Genomic DNA, 22,910 nt, shown 5'->3' with positions numbered 1-22,910 from the left:
CGTTGAAAGGTATACATTGGGCCCCCTATGGGGGATGGGGGCAAATGAGAACTGGAGGGACCCGGGTCCCCCTGGCCAGATCATGCAGGCATAACTTTTTCCTGATTAAAGATAGGTTGAAGAAACCTTCACCACTGCATATCTTGTGATATGATTTGATTCTAGTCTGACTACCACGCGGGAAACCCGGGGTGGGCGTTCAAAGGTCGGAATTTTTCCGGCTTGTCCCCGCATAAAGCGGTTCCAGGGCACACCCAGCCTCAAATGAAATGGTGCCCGGTCGGTGGGGGGGGGGGGTAAAAGTGGCCGGAACTAGGTGCTGATCATATCACCTCCAAGATGTCCGACATCGAAAATACCCCCACATACCCTAAATGTGTCTTCATGGCATGTTGTATTCGTTTCTGTACCCCTGAGTAACTAGGTTTATTTTTTACATACACGAACCCTCTAATGGCTTACTTGTCTCCGGGCATCCCCGCACTGCAGGGTTTTGCTCCTTGTAGATCCGGCACTGGTCCTCATACAACGTGAATCAATCATTTTCAATGTTTTTCTAGCCATGTAATGTCAACTTCTTGCTTTGCTATAAAAACTGAAGTATTTCGGTTTTGCATACTCAATGATAGTAATTTCAGTACTTGTATAGTGATGTTTAAAGGATGGCCGTTTCTAGAGACACCCAAATGTCAACCTCACTTTTGCGTAGTACACCCATGACTGCATTCTTCAGAGTAACGAGGTTATTGTGTCTGGTTCCGCAGCCAGTGTAATTATCTATGCGGCTTGTATTGTGTCCTGTAGATGCATGTTTGTGATTGTCCTTCGCCAATTTTAAAAAAATCATCGTTCATCCTTATCTTCGCGATTAGCCAAAGTTGGCAGAAGAGCGAAGTAATAAACCAATCAAATACTTGCAGTGCGTCGTAAAGTACAACCTATTCCATTATCAATAAATACTTTGTCAAATATTTAATCAGTCCTTCAAACTTTGACCTCTCACGAGTCGATCGGGAACTATCAAAACTCAGTTTTTTAAGAAGACACAACAAAACATAGCCCTTATCAAGCGTTCGAAAAGCATTAAGGCTCGACTGAACCTTTGGCAGCCGTGAGGGCGAATTTTATCAAAAAATTGAGTGACAGCATCGCTGGAACTGCTGTATTGAAGCTCAAAGATTCCACTTTGAAGAATATTAAGTGTATTTGAACCTAGTTTGAATAAAACTACTTCTTCCGGGATTAGTCTCATTATTTTTGGGACACACCGTGTACATGTTCCTTCGCCTGGGGCCCTTGGCATGGGTGTTATTTGTGAGTGTTCCTTCATCAATTTTATCATCACCCATCTTCATCTTCGCGATTATCCAAAAGTGGAAGAAAAGCCACGCTAAATAACAAATAAAAACTAAAAAACCTTAACCACTACATCTAGATATGTAAAATGTAAGGCAACTAATTTTTACCTTGTGCGCTGCAGCGAAAGACTACAGAAGTTTAAAATACCATCTGCAAAGTTCTTTCGTATATAATGAAACATTGACGTTAAAAAATCATGCACTTTCTTTTCTTTACTCTTTCTCCCTTACAAAAGCTTCTGAGCGCTTCTTCAAAAACTGTGGCTCCACTTTATTTACTATTTGTCCCTTACAAAAGCTTTTCAGCGCTTCTTCAAAAACTGTGGCTCCACTTTCTTTACTCTTTCACCCTTAGAAAAGCTTTTGAACTTCTTCAAAAACCATGGCTCCCCTTTCTTTACTCTTTTTCCCTTACAAAAGCTTTTGAGCGCTTCTTCAAAAACTGTGGCTCCACTTTCTTTACTCTTTCTCTCTTACAAAAGCTTTTGAGCGCTTCTTCAGAAACTGTGGATCCACATTCTTTAGTTTTTCTCCCTTACAAAAGCTTTTGAGCGCTTCTTCAGAAACTGTGGCTCCACTATCTTTACTCTTTCTCCCTTACGAAAGCTCTTGAGCGCTTCTTCAGAAACTGTGGCTCCACTTTATTTACTCTGTCTCCCTTACAAAGGCTATTCAGCGCTTCTTCAGAAACTGTGGCTACACTTTATTTACTCTTTCTCCCTTACAAAGGCTATTCAGCGCTTCTTCAAAAACTGTGACTCCAGGTCCGTGAGGTATTCATAGATAGAATATACCAATTTTCTCCAACTGTGAGTAGCTCCTGTACAATAAAAGAATTTTGTTCCTTTACTGAGAAGGTTACTAAAAGTAAAACTACCGTGCAACAAAAAGGCGAAGTGTGTATTTGGTATCATTCACCTCTATGTTCTAGTCGGTAATGAGCAATATGTTGCAGTTCTGTGATCCTAAAAAGTATACTATTTGGATTCACGTTGAAAGCGAATCCCAGTTAATGAAGAAATTTTGTGAGAAAATAGACAATGATAGATATACAAATGTTTGTCCACGATAATGTGTAATTGAATATGATTTTTTTTTCAATTCCAGAGTTGAGTAGGTGAAGAGTTCCAGCGGACTATTGTTCCTTTGCACATATTCAGGTGTCACGTGACTGGCAGATGAAGAAACCGGATAAACCTTCTAAGGTGAATAGTTGTTCGTTGCATTTTTCTTATTTTACTTCTCCATTCTGTCTCTAGGCTAATCGCGACGATGAAGTGTAACAACGATTAGGTGAAAGTCATGAAAGAGCAGACAAATAAATAATGATGCCCAGACAGAACTCGAACACAGATTCTTCATTGTTCTTGTATCGACTAATGCTAGACGTCTTGCTTTGTATTGAATTCTGACAAATATTTCAGGTGTGAAATTAATAGCACAAAACATATTTATGATATAAATTCATAAATTTAAGTTCCTTTGTAGAAACTTTAGTAAGAATTCTTACAGCGACAGATTAAAATAATATTCAAATTGTACGGAAGGTAATGGGTTCTAATGATACCATTAAAAGTCAACGAGGTTGTTACAAGCCAGAAGTGCCCGTGACTGTAACTGTTGTGTTGTTGTTGTTGTTTTAAGTCCACTGTATGTACGGAAAGGCTAATCCGGAATTGACTTAAAGTTTAAATTGGGATTAGAAGCACTATGGACCTCCACGGGGTATCGAACCCGGGACCAATTGATTACAACCTGTTTTGGACACGAGATCAGTGATAATGTTTGAGTTCAATCCAAGAGATCTGTGAAAATGGAGGTTTTCATTCCTCAGTTAGAAGCACAACCCTCCAAAATAATCACAGAAATGGGGTGTTGAATAGCAAAGTGTATATCTATATTGTTCAAGATTCAGTGCGATTCGCATTTCGCCTTTCATTTGTTTGTTTTACTCCCGTTGGGAGCCTTACTTCGTGAGAACACAGAACTCGGGGAAGATGTGCGCGAAGTGTGTGCAAGATTTTATGAAATCTATATTACCATAACTGAAACATTTTAGTGCAAATATCCATTATTCAAGTGTGTATATATTGTGTATTATAATGAGCGTAAATTATACGCAGTAAATACACTTTGTAAAGAAAAAATAGTATCACTTCTTTATTTTTAGTTTTCAGCATTTGGCTACTGCATTCTCAGAGGTTTTTATTGATTTCACTCTATGATTCATTTTTCTAACAATTAATATCATCTATACAATATATATTTATTATTTTAACCATTGTTAAGTATATGGAGCACTTTGGAAAGCTAATAGGCTAACAAAATTCAAGTAAATATAGCTTGTGGAACGTGTACGCACACAAATAAATTTTGCAAGTTGAAAGGTTGAACAAAGGTTTTGCATATAGTATGATGTGTTATTTTTAATGTTAGTGTGTTGTTGAGTTTCTTTTGAAGTCCACTTATGAACAAAAGGCTAACCGGAACTGGAACTACAGTTTAAATTGGGATCCAAACCAATATGTGCCTCCACTGGGTATCGAACCCATGACCTCTTGATTACAAGGTGACGAATCAAAAATATTTGTAATAAGAATGCTGTGATGCTATTTTTTATTTACAGAGTGTATTATGTGTTGAGTGTTATATCGTGTTGAATCAAACCTACCAATTAAATAATTACGCTCATACTAATTTATTTGTCCCTACAAAACAAAACATACATAGCACGACATATATATATCTTATGTAGGATCACGTGGAGATGCATATTGGAGTAAGCATCCACCAACACTGTTCATACACAAAACAGTGAATAAAGGTTGCTGTCTGATAACTGAAAATCACAGAAATATCCACATTTCAAATTGCATATTTTACTACCAATTATAATAGTAGTTTTTAGTAAACTTTAAACGTAAACATAGTTTGAAAAATTGTGGAGCTGGAAAAATGAAATTTTTACTTTAAGCAATCTTAAGTTGATTATAATTTCCATGCAATATATTCCTTGGAAAACGGTGCAGTGTATTGAGCAGTTTGTATGTCCTCTTATCTCTATAGACATCTTACTCCCAAGGTTTCATTCCCTCCCTTATACTGGGTGGTTATAATTAAACTGACGGTGTTCAGAGTGGTACAGCAAGGCCTGTAATGAGCGTAGGAGTCTGAAACTTCGTAGATATGCTAATGAAGCAATGTGCTCGTGAATTATGCAAAAAAAAAAAAAAAAAAAAGAATTAGTTCCAATTCTCGCCACCAGGTTAAAATATGGCGCTGTAAGCAGTCAGAACGTGAAAATTTCCGTAACTCTGACGTCAGTATGTTATTCCGACGTCAGTGGCATTGCCTAACCGTTGTGTGAGTTCCCTGGTTGTTGTTGGTGACGCTTGTTGATGATTCCTTTTGTGATGTGACTGTTCGTTGAAAATTAAAAAGGTTGAATTTGTTCGTGTAAAACACAATGGCTATTGCGAAAAGATACCGTGCACTGCTAGTGAAGTTGTGTTACCAGAATGGGAGCAATATCAACGCTGCATTACGGGAATGTCGCCGGCAGAAAGGGCTGAGAAGGGGGTCCATGTCAATTAATGGGCTAAAGAACATGATGAAGAAATTCGAGGAAACAGGTGAATTGGGTATCGCACCAGGGAGAGGAAGGCGGCCCATTCTCATGGAAATTATGGACGAAGTAGTTGTAGTTGTAGCTGACCGTGCAGCACATGCCTCAACTTCTGCAACCAGTGCTCGAGCTGTGGCACGTGAATTGTCTCTTCCCTGGTCAACAGTTCGCAAGGTTATGCGGTGCATTTTACACTGGTATCCCTACAAGATTCGTGCTGAGCACCAATTGAAATTCCAAGATATTCCACAACACCGTGAGTTTGCCCATCGGTTTTTGGAACGCATTGAAGTGGATGACATGTGGCCAGGGAAAAATTATCTGGACTGACGAGGCGCATTTTACATGTCGCATTCACATGTTCTGCAGGAACAACCATTGCACTCAGTTTAAGTGACTGTTTGGTGTGGGTTCACTAGCTCCTTCATTATTGGTCCGTTTTTCTTTGAGGAGATGACACCTCAGGGTTTGTTAGGTGTACAGTGACATCTGCATGTTAAAGGGACCTGCTTGTACAACACGTGATCCCAGCTTTGCAAGAACGGATCTGTGACCACACCACCATTTTCATGCATTAATGTTGATAATACCAAAGTATTTTTTTTCCAGAGTTTTACTTGCTTAGTGAAAGACGTTAGCAATTTCCGATTAATCTAAATGTAAAAAAATTGTAACCCTGAACTTCAGATAACCTGACACTGTACACAGAAAAGCTTATTTTCCAGCTCTAAATGCATCAAGACTGAGAAGTTAATTGTCCCAGTTTTCAGGTGGTAGGTTAGGCAATTATACTGATCACTGGAATGAGTTTTCACTACTTCCCCTTTTATTATAGAAAGTTAATATTTTTGTGTTGTTACAAGTTGTCAGCAACTTAAGCACACTTGTCTTATATTTAAGTTATACTTTCATCAAAATGCATATTGCAACTGCATTTAAACAACAACAGCAATAATAATAGGAGAAAATCTGCAAAAACTTTGTTCTCTCACTTCCTTCCGTTGCATTAATGTTGTCTTGTATTCGACTAGTACAGTGCTTTATATTTCAAATTTTAATTTGTTGGTTTGTATCTTGATATGCCAGTTTACTTAATATTTCCTTATTTGTGTCTTTAAGTTAACCACAGCTAGGAAGATTCAACAACAGGAGTTAGAAATGGAGCTCGTACGAAATCGAATGAAGTGTCCATGTTCGTCGTTAAAGGTACAGTTAAAGATCATTTGATTTAAGGACCACTTGAAAATCTGGTTACTGATTATTCCGATTTTGCACAAAAATTTCTAATTTTACAAAAACCACAACTATCGTCATTTTCAGTTCAGTTCAGTTCAAACACGCACACATACCCACGTGCGAGTACGTGTGTAGCCAAGTATATCCCAGTCTCACCGACTTACCTAATCGAATAGGAATTCCGAACTGTAAGCAAACACGATAGAAATAGACATTTACCAATATGTAAACCTTCGTGGAAGCTAAAGGTATAATTATTGACAACGGGCATAAAGAGAACGATTCGTAACCGGCTGTGGAAATAACAATTAAAAATAATAAGAACTGTGCTGTTGAAATTCAGTCCATCAAAATTGCAGTAAGGGACTCTTCTGGCTGATACAAATTACTTCGCGCTTACCTCCGTGGCGGAGTGGTTAGCACAGGAATCCCGAGTTCAAATTCCGGTCTGGGCATGGGTGATCTTTGTGAGTGCCCCTTCATAATAAAAGTGGCAGAAGAGACGGGGAAATAAATCAAATCAATCAATCAATGAACAAATTACATCGCCTCTATGATCTCGCATTACCTATGAAGTAAATTTATCACAAGAAAATGCATTTGCATACATTTGTGTAGATGTGTGTGTGTGTGTGTGTGTGTGTGTGTGTGTGTGTGTATGTGTGCTTGCGCGCGCGCGTGCATGTGTGCGTATGTACGTGTAAGTATGTGGGAGCGCACGGCAACAAAGAAAGCTAAAAGAGCTATTGACAAAGGGTAGTTGTAAAATAATAAGAGGTATTCATCGTGATGGAACTGCAGATTCATAATGGAAAGTCCGAAAGAGTTATCTTTGAGGGTGATCGATGCTTGTTGATTCATACGTAACTTGTACTTAATCACTTACTTAATTTACTTGTTTCGGGAATTTTTTCAGTCTCTTTATTAAGACTAATGAATTTGTGCAGTCATTGTATCACATACACACGTGTGATATAAAGGTGACTAACAAATAAATTGGTGATCGAATTCATACGCGTAAAAACGAGACAGACGTCCCAGAAACACAGTTAAAGTAAAGCATGAGTTAAGTCCAGCTAAAACAACCGAAACAATCTATTTCGGTTTCACATCACAGTATTCGAACTTATTTCAGAGTAAACACGGGAAAGAACGAGTTGAAAAGAAACGATTGGGGAAAGTAAACGTCGCGACCTCCCGTTAAAATATTGACGTTATATTTCCTCAGTTCGCAAGCAAATGATCTAAACATTTTCTTGCTCGCTTCATTTGCAATATCATCGTTTCTCTAAGACCCTAAGATTTAAACTTGCTTTTTAAAATGATTTCTGCACGATTTTTTAAAATTATGATAAATTATACGCAGTGCCGAGCGATGAGTAAAAGCATAGGCGTGCGCAGAACCTATGATTAGGCGGGCGGGGGGGAAAGGGGAGCCTTGATTGAAAGTTTGGTCAGGAAAGAAAAACCTCATTTCATATCACTGTTTTAGTTTTATGGCATTGATGTGTTTGTGTTTGTACATAAACATTTTATTTAAATGCATTACATAATCAATTCATCCGCCTCATAACAAACCAACAGCAAAAATGATATAAATTGTCTCTGAATTGTCTCCTTTTTCTCTGAACCATTGTTCATGCATTCAAGAAAGAACGGTTTAGCTGCAACAGTCTGAAGTACTTAGTTGTTCTTACTTCTATCTCTGGCAATTTACAATGCATTACAAAAAACAATGACAATTTTTAGATCCAAATTTTTGTAAACAGAAAAAGTATTCATTTAGTAGGGCACAAAGAAATTCATGAGGCGCCATGGCATTCCCTTTTACATTTTTTCACTTAGATCGTTCGGCGCCCAAAGCAAACTCCCTATAAAATTTAAAATTGAGGGGGTATCCCCTCTGTATCCCCCTGAAGCTGCTCTTGACCGTCTGGAAGAAACAATGCAAGAAGGACGTGAAAAGTAACACCATCTTGAGTGTCCCTTTGTCATGTTACTCTTAGATTCTGCTAGTCTTGCTTTCTTTTACTTCAGTGTTTGCTCCCTTCCCCGTAGAATTGATTTCCGTGCAGGGAATGTCCCTCTGTCCCCTGTCGTCGCGCCACTGCACCCCCTTCCCCCGTAATTGCTTTTAAAATTCATCGGCATGAAAATACTTCATTTTCTTTAAGAGTATAATATCGTTTGATAACGGCGATAAGATTCCTCTACACTAAATTTCTAGGTGAAAGTATAATAATATAGGGGCATGGACGTCTGAAGGGAGGGGGGTGCAAGAATTGCCACATCTCCCCTTAGAAAACAAATGGCAACCTAAAAGTATATATTTCACACGTATAATTTGATTTCAGTCATAGTAATTTACATTAATGATTGTAATGAGGGTGCAAGAATGCGATAATTGCAAATTCAAGTGGTGTTTCTTGATGGGTAACACTATTATCGGGGTTATATGCCCCATGGGAAAATACCTTCCTTGTCCCTCCGTGGAAAAAAACTGCGGACGTCCGTGATTAGGGGGCCCCTTGCTCTCCCCCCGTGCGCACGCCAATGAGTAAAAATATTTCTGGGCATTAGAAAATTCGAAAGTGTTAAAATCTGGAAATATATTTTGAAATTTTGATGAAGTTATCATAACGATAGACTATAACTCCATTACGAGACATAAGCATATTCTCTGTCTAGGTTAATCATGTCACTTATCAACTAATACTTCACTTTGGCATTCTTTGAAGCATATGCACCATTTTTAAAATTGTATTTACTAGAAATACTATTACTTTAACGATTCTCTGAAAGCCGTAATAAATGTACTCGATATACTGGATTGTATCGCATTGCAAATTATCCACAGAAAATATTGCCAAATGGCCATTTTGAATTTTCATCCACTTTGTTAAGTGAGCTTCAGTCCAACTGAACGGGGCATTAAACGTACCGACATTCTCACTCATTTTTAATTGGAACGTCACTTGCTTACTTCCTGAGTCAATCGTAAAACGAAAAGGATGAATGGTGATTGATTGATTGATTGAGTTGGTGCTTTATGTCCACTTTATGCACAGATAGGCTAATCGGGACTGGACCTATAGTTTAAAGTGGGATCCGAACCACTATGTGCCTCCACCGGGTATCGAACCCGGGCCCCTTGATTACAAGGCGACGACGCTACCACTGAGGATGAACGGTGACAGGGCAAACACAATGCCTGACCAGGGTTCGAACCTGTGGCTCTGGCGTTTCTATGGACCCTAACCACTTCGTCCAAATGGCCGGCACGTAACGACCCCACTAACTTCAACACAACATGAAATTCCCCAAGGAGAAGTTAAATGAACACTCCTGCCATTATACACGTGAACGTCCCCATCATTTTCCACCATTATTGCCTACACTGTCTCCGGAATCTGTAGAGCAAAGCCGCGTGTAACGGTAGAGAAGAGGAGACAGAGAGAGAGTAGAGCAAAGCAGTGTGCGCTGATGCAAACAGCTGGTATCTGCAGCAGTGTTTTCCCATGCATGCACCCACTTTCTATCTCACGCACGCGTTCATTGGCCGTCTTCTCACGGATCACTAATTGCGCAGAGACTTGAATTCGTTCCCATGTTCCGTAGATTCCCGGAAAGAAGTCGGAAGCTTGCACGAGAGTTCCCCGGGTGTGTTTTGTCCCATTACACGTACTGCTGCACACGAGGAGCTCCATTTGGAGAAGCAGGGAAACTGGAATGTGTACCTAATGTAGTCAAAGAGTTGCCTATGAGGTTCGAATAATAAATACGGAGTGTAACTAAGACAATAACGACAATTGCGTCAAGCAAAGGGAACAGCAGTCTTGAATTCGTTGTCGGGAGGCCAAATTCTCTTCTCGGCCTGAGGAACAAATCTCTCGCTATGGTTGCAAACCCACACTGAACCTTTATAAATGTTGGAGATGTTAAGATACTGTGTTTTAATTATAATTCAATACATTCACTCTTGCAGTAAACGACAAATAATATCTTGCCAAACATCTGTCGTCCATTTTAGGTCATTTGTATTAATTACACAATGTAACAAAAAAGTATTTTTTTTCTGGTCCTGGGTAATAATTGTTATTTCCTAATTCCTTGTGTTCCAAAAGTATAGAAAATGGCTATTATTCCTCATAAACTTTGTTTTTGTAGCCAGGACAATGATGTTTTGAGATTTACCCTTTTCCAGTACACGTTTTTTCTCATTACGAATAAAGAAGATAAATAACGTGTCATATTGTACGCTGTAGCAATATACTGGTCTCCCCTATAACTGAAATGGACAGGTCTTGTCATTCTGACAGCAACAGTAGTGAAAATCGTGCAGTTTGAAGCGGTTCATTGTCGTCCTAGCTGCCTAATTAGATACACGTTTACAATGGCATCAAGAGGCTGCAAGTATATGGCAGACGAATTTTGTTATGTCTGGACATTTTATCAAGAAAAGAGGAAATAAGTACTCTGTGAAAGCATCTGCTAAAATGTGTGAAGCATGCAGAGCATATTTCGGCATGTCTGTAGGGGAAGAAGACAAAACCTGGGCACCTCATTTCACCTGCGAGAACTTCAAAAAAACTATGGAAGGTAAGACGGAAAATTAAAATGTAAAATTTTAATAATTTCAATTATATATTAAATATTTAGGGTTTTCTTGAAGAGGCCTAGAATTTTTTGTTTATTGCAAATGTATTTTGAAAAATTACTTTTACTAACACCTTACATGTTTAACATTTAATAAACTGCTATATACTTTATTTTTACCAACATTAATGTTGAAGTGTACATCCTGTTTTGTAAGTTGCTTGTGCACCTAACCAATAGTAGTGCACCTAAGTCAGGTGCAGTTGTGCACCTGATTGACAAAGTTAATAAAAGTATATAATTTTGTGCATATTAAATATATATCTCATATGTGAAATATGTTGTGAAAATACACATTAGTTAATTTTTGTCTTTTGTCTTTTGCAGGATGGTACTGAGGAGAAAAAAGAGCCATGAAGTTCGCTATCCCAAGAATTTGGCGGGAACACACTGACCACTCAAGTAATTGCTACTTTTGCATGGTGGATCCTTCCAAACGTCGGGCTGGAATGAATGCGCAAGCTATTATATATCCGGATATACCTTCGTCCATCGCCCCTGTGCCACATTGCCCTGAGTTTCCCGTGCCCACTCCTCCGGAGAAAAAGCTGCCCTCTTCAGATGAGAGTAGTAAGTCAGAGAGCGAGGAAGACATTGATCTTGATACTTACAATTTTCGAGCCGAGGAGAGAAACCCATACTACCCCAATCAAAAAGATCTTAACGACTTAATAAGATATCTTGGTCTCACCAAGTCCAATGCAGAACTCTTGACGTCCAGGCTTAAGCAGTGGAATTTATTAGATGAAAGTGTGCAAATAACAGACCAGAGGAAGCGTCATCAAAGTTTTTCCAGCTTTTTCATAAGTCAAGATGGACTCTGCTTCTGTCACAATGTCACCGGTATGTTTGAAGCAATTGGAACTAACTTCAGTCCAAATTAGTGGCGCCTCTTTATTGACAGTTCGTCCACAACTCTTAAAGCCGTGCTGCTTCATAATGGAAATACATACCAGTCTCTTCCACTAGCTCACTCAGTCCACCTCAAAGAGGATTACAACAGCATAAAGCAATTGCTAGATACCTTGAAATATGATGAGTATGGATGGGAAGTCATCAGAGACTTCAAAATCATAGGATTTCTAATAGGTCTCCATTGTTTCCTTGTTATCTTTGCCTATGGGACAGCAGACACACCAAAGCGCACTACAACATGAGGTACTGGCCACAGAGGACCGAGTTCTCTGTGGGGAAAAAGCAACGTCAACTGGGAGCCACTGGTAGACCCCCACAAGGTGCTAATGCCTCCACTCCATATTAAATGGGGCCTGATCAAACAATTTGTCAAAGCTTTAGATAAGGAGTCAGCAGCCTTCAAGTACCTTCAAGACTTCTTTCCTAAGCTGTCTGATGCAAAGATCAAAGCCGGTGTCTTCGTCGGCCCACAGATAAAGAAGCTTTTGGCGTGCGAAGAATTTCCCAAGAAGCTCAGTGAGAATGGAAAAGCGGCTTGGAACAGCTTTGTCTTAGTGGATAAGGGCTTTTTGGGCAATCATAAGTCCGAGAGCTATGTGGAACTGGTTGAGACTCTGGTGAAGAACTACGACAAAATGGGTTGCAGGATGTCCCTGAAAATTCATGTCTTCGATGTTCACCTTCATACATTTAAGGATAACATGGGATCATACTCGGAGAAGCAAGGCTAGCGTTTCCATCAAGATATATTGGACTTCGAACGTCGCTACCAAGGCCGGTATAACAAGAACATGATGGGAGACTATATTTGGGGGCTGATTCGTGAAAGTAATGTACAGTATAATCGTAAATCCCGGAAAACTACTATTTTTTAAATCTTTTGCAATAATTTTGTTCACAGCTAGAGTGCAAATATATGTCACTTTTGATGTATATGTGTTTGTCTTTTTCTTTATGTAAATGAAAAACACGAATTCGTATATTTTCTCATTGAAAACAGGTAAAATTCAAAAATAATACTGTCCTGGTCACAAAAACAAAGTTTGAGGGGAATAATAGGCATTTTCTATTGTTTCCAGTCAGGAGCCTTTAGAAAATAAAACTCACTACACAGGAACAAAAATCGTGTTACAGGGTGTTATCTAGTCTGATATCTCTCATCATTTAAGGAGGGGTGGGGGAGAAAGACACTAATGCGCTAGTTCAGGTCATATGCCAATTTGTAAATCCTGCACGATTTAGCATTACATAAAAGAAACTTAACAATATGTTGTTTATACTTGCAAACACCCCCCCCCCACACACACACACCAACACACCCTCCCCCACACACACACAGTTTACATTTATATATAATGTATTTATATAAATACTTGCCTAAACAAAATAATTTTAGTGCAAAGAGGAGGAGACAACCTTTTGGGTCTGGGATAGACACTCCTTGATTGTGCGTGGAAGGGGAATATTATTTCATGAACTGAAATCGAAATATAGGAGAATCCCTGCCAAGACTATACAGCAATAATGCATGTAATTTTCTGTTTAATCTAAGTGTTCGGAATTATGGTTCGATATCAGATTGTGTGTTGAGTATGCTGTGGCGTGCCCGGGAACCATGGCACTCCTGGTTTATGCAGATTTCATTGAGAGAGAGAGAGAGAGAGAGAGAGAGAGAGAGAGAGAGAGAGGAACGCAAGATACGCGAAAATACGTTTTAACATAGAACTGAATGTTATATTGTAATAAGTGCACTCCCGGTCCCCGGAATGACGTATCTTTCATACCCCGGCACGGGGCCAGACGTCATTATGGGTACGGGAAACCAGTCGTGACTTTTACTTACGGTCCAGGTTTTTTTTAGTTCGGTACTGGAACGGTCGTTTATTGTCGTACTAGTGCGAGGCGGGGATAAATACCTTCAAATGTTACACTTTTTGGTTTACCTTAGATATGTAGGCTCGGACAATAATAACACACTAATAGCATTGTACCAGGTACCTGAAAAACATCAAATGATAACACTGACGAACGGTAAAAATATGAATATATTGTATCAACAAAAAAAATATTGGAGTCAACAAACTGTTTACATCTCCTCACTCACAATCTCTCATTGTCTCTCTCATTCATTACTTCTGAGGAATATCACATGTGAATATACATACAAATCATGGATCTAATCAACATACCATTTCCTTTTTGTTTGAACTTTTACGTGAATTTAGGTCATTAGTCTGCCCGCTCCTGTGCTCTTTTAAATCAAATATGCGCCAGCCCTCGTAAAGCAGTTATCTAAAACAATTGGGTCGGCGTATTTAAACCTTTCGTTCGAATGTACGTACGCATCAAGTCGTAAGCACGACATTTACCAAGTTTCTCGGACGGGGGTAATACACATAAGCCTCTCTCGTCCATTGAGAACAAATACACCATTACATAGTGATGCGAAACTTAATCGGCTCCAGCTGCCGGAATACACAAATCAATCATCGGCGCGAGCAAAAATTACAACAAAAACCACTATGCAATAAAGAATGCTACACTCGTACGACCTTTTGCAATATAAAATACGCTTTCCACAAATAAAAAAGACTAATCGGTCAACTATTGACAAGCTAAATGACGCGACGGGGCGGTCGGTTACACAAAAATGGAGCACACTTTGACAATTTACACGAAAAATTAACGTTATGGAATGGAGCTTCTAACTCTGAATGCAGACAATCAAATTATTACATATGTACATGAAATGACCTTTTATATAACATTACTAAAAAATATCAGACAAGGAAGTTAGGTTCGGGGTTCCTGAGTCACTATGCAAATCAGTGAGACTTCGACGTTTACGGTACGGCGTTGATACAAACAATACATGTTTACATGGACATGAACCATCTGAAGAATACTCTACCGGACTCTGCTACATCGTGTGATCGTTCATCTTTCCTGAATTCGGGGGTTTGCACAAGGTTTCTTTGCGGCGAAAATGTTATTCGAGGTCGATCGCGGCGAAAGATGATTGCGGCGATATTGGGCACTTTCACTTTCATGGAACGTCGCGTGTCTCTCTTCTCACAAGCGTCGGCTGTACGTTCTCACGCGTCGGTCCGGAATCTTTCTTGTGTGTCGGGCATCAATCAAACGTCGTCCTGGAATCATCTCTCTCTCTCTTTCTCTCTCTCTCTCTCTCTCTCTCTCTCTGGTAACGGGCTTCTTTTGGACGTCGTACTGGAAACGTCCTTCTGGGCGTCGGGCAATGTTTTGCTTCGCGGCTTTGCGCTTCAGTCGTTGGTCGTCGCGCCGGGTGGCTTCACCGGATGGTGGTGGTGCATTGTTGCAGGCGTCGGGGAAGGCGAGGGACTCCCTTCTCTATCTTTTTAGCCGGCCATCTTTATGGTAGTCCACGCTTGGTAAAAAAAAAAAAAAAACACCGGAAAATGCTTCACAGAATAAAGCGCACTCTGGTAACTCGCTCACGGTACGCAAGAAAAATAAAGTCCACGGAGACGAAACAGTAGTCACGCGAGAGTGTAGCGCGGAGATGATCTCTCTACAAAATGTGGATAAAACTGTGTGGTGGTGAACTCGAAGTCCTGCAGATTTATACCAGATTCAAAATTGTCCGTTGGAAACACGTTAGAGTGGCTTGGCTTTTGTTTCCGAAGAGATGGAAATGACCTCTGGTCCATTGCCTCGAAATGCGGTTACAAGGCGTGTCCTCGGTTCTTGCTAGCTTGGGCTCCAGCTGATTATCCTGATCATCCGTGAAAAGTAGTTTTGGCCTCCCGCGGCGAATTCTCCGTTGGTCCAGACGAAAATAAGTCCATCCTTTCTCCGTGACGACCCATTTTGGTGCAAATATGGCATGTACAGAGTGTCCGAAAAGTCACGCAACCCGGTGTTTACGACCGTATAACGGAATAGCGAAACGGAATGAGAAGAAACGCTTTCTGCCAAGAGAATGCCCTGTATATTGGGAAAATTTAGAGAGACAAACATATGTAAGAACATGCATGTTTTAATAACAAATAAGCAAAGTGTTGCCAAAGGCGGAAAAAAAATATTTGCAAATCGTGTGTATTGATGCACAGAACCCATTGAGGTAAATTATCGCAACATTTCACAATACCAACGAACAATTTGGATGGCCATCTAATGAATTTGACAGAAAAAGAACTTTGACGAAGTTTCAAAAACATTGCAGACGGGAATAAATGGGCTGTTCCAAAAATCGATGTTTTCACAATATTACGCTGGACACTGGCAACACTGTTGGTGTCACGTGTCACCAACAGATGTGTTTCACCTCAGGCTATCACACTAAGGCACTTTTAACGACAAAGGAGAAAGTTGGTTATTCTCGAACATATGCAGTAAATTACATACACCTTGCAACCCTGAAATGTGGGTATCCCTAAATGCATCTCTTACGCGAGAATATGACGATGTTCGGATATATTCATCAACAATAAACACTCTTTTCTGTGTAGAATATGGCATTTTGAAAACACACACACGATGTCAGCATAAGTAGACACAATCTGGAATGCCGTTCGCGACAAACAGCAACCACTTAAGGCACAGAACACATAACAATTGATACATGTTCTTCTGTACCCACATTTCAGGGTTGCAAGGTGTATGTAATTTATTGTATATGTTCGAGAATAACCAACTTTCTCCTTTGTCGTTAAAAGTACCTTAGTGTGATAGCCTGAGGTGAAACACATCTGTTGGTGACACGTGACATCAACAGTGTTGCCAGTGTCCAGCGTAATATTGTGAAAACATCGATTTTTGGAACAGCCCATTTATTCCCGTCTGCAATGTTTTTGAAACTTCGTCAAAGTTATTTTTCTGTCAAATTCATTAGATGGCCATCCAAATTGTTCGTTGGTATTGTGAAATGTTGCGATAATTTACCTCAATGGGTTCTGTGCATCAATACACACGATTTGCAAATATTTTTTTTCCGCCTTTGGCAATACTTTGCTTATTTGTTATTAAAACATGCATGTTCTTACATATGTTTGTCTCTCTAAATTTTCCCAATATACAGGGCATTCTCTTGGCAGAAAGCATTTCTTCTCATTCCGTTTCGCTATTCCGTTATACGGTCGTAAACACCGGGTTGCGTGTCTTTTCGGACACTCCGTACTTTGCCGTATTGACAGTTCGGCTGTCACTCAGAAAAACCCGTCTCCCAACTCCCGATGCCTGGCTCGGATATCAATTTTGTCACATAATAAACCAAACCTCACACTTTACATTTAAACATATGAATCAATAAACAAAAATGATTAATATCGAACTGTGTTTTTTCACATGTCACTGGATACCGTGACAATATGAGGAAGTTATAACCACTCCTACTGCAATATCGCCACTTTCCAAATTCCAGGACAAAATGCAGAAAATAGTGACGATTTTGTGATCATGGATGGCTTTATTCAGGTATTTATTGTTTAAACAAACAAAGAACGAAATGCACACGAGAGCAAAGGACCAGTGAATGATGTGAAAAACTAAAATTGGAACTTAAAAAATTGATTCTTCTTTATCACATATATTTCTTTATATCCCATGTTATGAAAATGATTGATGATGTTTTTCAACATTTTGCAGTCCTTATGTAACTAAATCGAACCGAAATGTATACAAAGTTAAATATAATTTTTAAAAGTGCTCTTTGAGATAACTGTTCTCCAAATGAGGATAATAATCTATGCAAGCGTGGAAAGAAGAAATTAAATATTAAAATAGACAGTTATGGGAAAGATCGTGGATAGGATAAAAAGGGGGGGAGGACTTGTGAGTGGCGATAATACGTATTTAGTATATTTGAATAAAACTCTGCACCGAAGGTTGAAGTCCTGGCATTATCTTCCTTTATGACTGTCCCTTCATAAACAATCTTCATCATGCCGACCTCAGTGGCGGAGTGGTTATCACAGCCTTCTAGAACGCCTGCGGTCACAAGTTCGAATTACGGCAATGGTCTGCGTGTTCTTTATGAGAGTCCCTTCATCAATTTCAATAATTCATCAGTCATCCTCATTTTCGCGATTAGCCAGAAATGGCAGAAAAGCAAAGTAAAATATACCAAATCACTCATCCTCATCGTGACAATTAAAATAAAGACAGGAGGAAACCAATGTAAAAGAAGAAAAATAGGTAAAATAATTGCGTGGGTGAAGTTTCGAAAAGGGAAGAAACGAGAAGAAGAGAAACGCTTCACGGCTAGAAGAAGAGAAACCAGAAACATATATATTCTGTGCATAAGGTTTTCTGAATAGTGCTTCGTTGCACATGAATGTTTCGGACATACGTCCAGGTTACAATTAAATATGTTGTTTGTTAACCCTCCGTTTGTTATCGTCTGTAAGAAGTTAATCTTGACTATGGTTCCAGGCACCAAAGACTCGTTGCCCTGCGCACGAGAGAGATACTGAATTTTGAGTGTGTTCCGAAAAGGTCACCCGCACAGCGTAAGTTGAAAAAAGACAAATTATAGAGAAACAAGGTGATCGGCTTTTATGAAATTCCTGTGTTCACATCGCTTTCTATAAACTCTAACCAACTCAATCACTATGCATTTTCCATGGAACCATGTGTTTCTCTCATACGGGGATTCCTTATTCGTATGAGAGATAACAAAAGTTACCTCAGAAAGCGAAGAGCAATTTAGCAAATCATCGCTTCATATCTTAACAGATGTTTCAATGTTAATTTTTCATTACTTCTTGGTGATATTTTGTCAAAGTATCCTTATTAGGAAAGGAAAACTTTGTGCAGAATGAACAAATAATTTGCTGTTCCATATGTATTGAAAACTTTCCTAACAATACATTAACCCATTAACGCCCAAATTTTTTTTCTCGGATTTTTTTTTTTTTTAAAGTTTGCATTTGGCCACCTGAGTGTGAATGTTATTATGAGAGAACGCAAAATGTCATAGTTTGTTCATATAAGCATTTTATTGGCTGATCCCCATTTGGGGATTATGGGCAATAGCGTGTAAATTAGTAACATATCTCAATTTCCATTTATACAACTAATTCCTGATCTCGTCTTACATTTAACATACATGAATACATAGATATATAACAATGATGTATAACAACATTCAGTGGCAGTGATTAGGGGGGCATGGGGGGCAGTTGCCCCATCAGTTTTTGTCAATATTATCCCCGCACTATTCTAAATATTAACTACCAATGGAAAGTAAACTGCCCCTGTTTGAACCAAATCGTTGCCACTCACTGACAATGATATACAACACAGATGTATTATTATGAACACGCAGTAATGTTGTAATTACAGAATTGTTTATTTGTTCCACACCTTAAAACAATCAACATGCTATGTTTTCGACACCGACTTGCAAACCAACATAGCATTTCTTGCACTCCTTGCAAACATTTTTCTTGCAAACTCCACATTTTCTTTTCCTCTTCAGTCCTTTGTTTGAAGTGTCCCAATAGATCTTTTCGATATTCTGCAGAACACATTTTGCTCCCTTAGGATAAGATGGCCTCCCTTTAATTTTGATGTCAGTTAAAGAGGTCAGCTCGATGATGCTCGAACAATCATCCGACGGAAGGTGAGAAGTGGCATTTTACCCTTAACTAATGAATACAGTACAAGTCTATTGACCACAGCTATGTCAATTGCATTTGTTATCAAAGGAAAATACCATTTCCCCCTCAAACGTTTGTGCGATATTTCCGAATGGATCAATCAAGCAGGATCGACTCCGCCCATATGCTTGTTATATTTAGAAATTGCTTTTGGTTGGGGAATTGCTACATATTTCTTTCATTTTTTCACTTGCGGAAATGAATGCAGTGTCTGATGATTTGACATCATTTTCACTATGTTGTTGCCTTTCCATGTGATAGCAAGGACCTCATTACTAATGTCAAATCTAAAATCATGTGTACCACAAGGTTCTTTCTTCAGTGTTTTGTCTGTATTTTACTGACAACTTACTCATTCAATTCATGCGAACAGTTCCTGTAGCACAAATTCCCAATTGTTTCCGTTGAAATAATGTTCACGTATTCTGGCGGAATTTCTACAATATCTATTGTACGTACCACTATGTTCTTCATCTGAATCACTGCCACTAACACCAAAGTCGGGGTCTTCCAAAAGAGATAAAGCTTGATTCAAGATCAGACACATATGCAGACTCATTGTTGCATCTAACACGATTCAACCGAGAAACACTATTGTTGCATTTGTTGACTTAAAGTGTGATTGCGCAATTATATGGGTATCTCTGGAGCAAGCAAACGAAAACAAGTATCTGTGCAAGTATTGACGTAAGATTGCTTCACCAAGAAAGACGTGAAAGGGAATGGGAGTGCGTGGAGGGGAGGAAAGCGACTGCAGTTACCAGCCTTCGCAACAGCGTGTACTTCTTTGTTCTGCCCACTAGGTTTCTTCCCTCTTCTCGGCCTTGCTCCAAAGATATACGGGACAGAGTATAGATGATTTTATGAGAGTCCATTATGCTTACTGTGGGGAGGAATGTTCATTTTGCTAGGTAGTTCTTTTTTATTGAAATAAAATACCAAACTCTTATTGTTATACTAAAGGGAAATTTACATCCACAGAAAAGTTATTTTTTTACATGGCAATGCCCATGTTCCCCAATTGGGGATCATGACAAATAACGCTGTAGAACAAAATGGCGTCTCATATACATGAAGATCTTGATGAAGGTGAAATATAGAAAGAATAAGCATGCTATGTTAAAAAAATCAAAATCAAAAACTTTACACAACTACATTTAAAAGTAATTTTTAAAATGAGAAAAATTGACTGATGAAAAAATTGCATTTTTGAACATAACTGTATCTATAAATATATTTAAAATTTATATTTTAACTATTTTTTTGTTTTGTCATGCAAGAAAAACCTTCAATGATGTGTCCATGTGTGCAGAAGAAAAAAATTGTAAATATATTATTCTCAGTGAAGCAACATTTGTGTGATCCCCAAATGGGATCATGGCCGTTATTAAGTACAGTATAATCCAGTCATTTGTCAGTTACAAAGAACTTGTAAGCCAAGAAAAGTGTTCATTAACCCTCAGCCAGTAATCAGCACTTCCTTGAGTTTAAAACTCATGATGAGGACTATACGTATATTAAAGTGCATGCAATTGAATTATGAACAAAATAATTTAATTCTTCGCTACTGTTTGAACCCCACTTTCCATTACTGTCACCGAATATACAAAATACAGTATGTGCCTTGTTAATAGTGTGTTTACTATTACATAACTCTTTCTTTCAAGTACGGTCCATCGGAGACAAAGCAAAGGAAAGCAAAAGAAAGATCGGAGATAGATTATGGAAGGAAGAGAAAACGATAGAGAAATAGAGATGTATGTGGACAAGATAGTCAGTAAGATAAAGACTTCAAGAATTGAATGAGTGTGTGTGTGTGAGAGAAAGAGAGAGAGAGAGAGAGAGAGAGGTAACACAAGATGAAAATGAAAGAAAAATAAGGAATCATAAAGGAGTAAAGAGGAAAAGAAGAAAGAGAAAGATGTAAGAAGAAAATCGAAAGTGAACGATGGGCAGGAGTGATGAAATATAACTTGTAAACCTCATTTTTATAAATGCCCACCCTAATTTATCAGTACTGTATACAGCTTCTGCGCACTCGGTCCAAAATTTCTGCCGGAGTCCCTGTGTAGTTGGTAGGGTTAGAGACACCAATCATTACACAATAAAACAGGAATAACCACTACATAATCGTAAGAGTTGTTAATGATTTCAACCAGGCTACTTTGAAAAGCAGGTTCGAACTTGCATACCTAGGTATGTATTGTAATATCATAATAGCAGCTATGGTTATTCGTATTATTGTTGAAATGGAATCATATTTAGTCGCTTGCCTAATCCCAAATCTCACCGCACGTCCCTGAGTTTTACAAGACAAACTACCTCCATTAATGGTAAAATTACAATTATAACAGAATCTCATTCTATGCAGTCAATTAATGCTTTTACAGCTGCTTCACGGCAGAAGGCGACACGTGATTGATGGATTGATTGATTTAGTTTATTTTACTTCGCGTTTTTTGCCTCTAGCTAATTTGCGAAGATGGGGATAAGTGATGAAATGATGAAATTGATGAACGGACATTCACAAACAACCAAGCCCGAGCGGGAATCCAACCCGGGCCCTTTGGCGTCGCAGTGCGATGTGCTAACCACTCGCCCACAGGGTCCGGCAGAAGTCGACACTTGTGAACACCTTTACACAGCTGGAACCGAGAGGAAAGCTTTGTTGCACATCACGGCCGTTAACGGCGTCTACTGCGTAAGATGTGCCTGAAACCACCCATTAAGAACAATGGATATTTCTAAATAAGGCACCACGGAGGATGGCATAAGGTCGATAGGTAGGACGGCATATAACAAAAGAAAAGGGATGGTAAATAATGGAAGGAATATACCGGTGCTGCAAACCCTTTCCTTCGAGTTATTAGCTTGGTGTGAAAAGGTAAGTGAAATCAAGGCAATGAAAGGAAATGGTCAAATATTATTCCCAGGAGGTTAAAACCGCTTCTCATTGTGTGACTACTCAGTTTCCTACTAATTATTCCTAGCTCCTCCTATACATGCTCAACCAATTGTCAACACTCACAATTACTTGTGAAAAGGATGGTTTATTTCTCATACAGCTATTTGCCTTTTAATCATTAAATTATTATTAAAAAAACACGTATTTCCACCTGGTCGTCGTAGTCTGTTTCTTCCTTTTTCTCCTGAAGGGTTTAAAGATACACAAACATTTGTGCAGTAATAATTGCATGTATTAAATACATATTCTTACAGTGATAACAGTTGCTAAATAGGTCGTCAAAGTTTTACAAAAAAAAAAAGAAGAAGCTTGTGCGTCGACTTGATACATTTACATAATTACCGCTATTCGTAAATACTAAAGTGCCACCCCAATAGTGCAGTGGTAGCGTCGTCGCCTTGTATTTAAGGGGCCCCGGGTTCGATGTCCGGTGGAGGCACATATAGCTTCGGATCCCACTTTAAACTGTAGGTCCAGTCCCGATTACCCTTACTGTGCATAAAGTGGACTTAAAA

The 22,910-nt window shown here is 39.0% G+C and overlaps 1 protein-coding gene across 1 annotated transcript in view; it reads left to right on the top strand.

Moving 5' to 3' along the window:
• Positions 1-2,466: 2,466 nt before the first annotated feature.
• LOC145999463 (E3 ubiquitin-protein ligase sina-like) overlaps positions 2,467-22,910 on the top strand; it is a 61,946-nt gene continuing 41,502 nt past the window's right edge. The window contains exon 1 of the mRNA XM_083136426.1: positions 2,467-2,563. The gene's annotated coding sequence lies outside the window, so the exon portion shown is untranslated. The remainder of the gene's footprint in view (positions 2,564-22,910) is intronic.

Source organism: Lepisma saccharinum, chromosome 15 (assembly GCF_977018435.1).
Source record: "Lepisma saccharinum chromosome 15, izLepSacc3.1, whole genome shotgun sequence".
In the NCBI taxonomy this organism is placed as follows: Eukaryota; Metazoa; Arthropoda; class Insecta; order Zygentoma; family Lepismatidae; genus Lepisma; species Lepisma saccharinum.
This window is presented reverse-complemented; position numbering and strand designations above follow the sequence as displayed.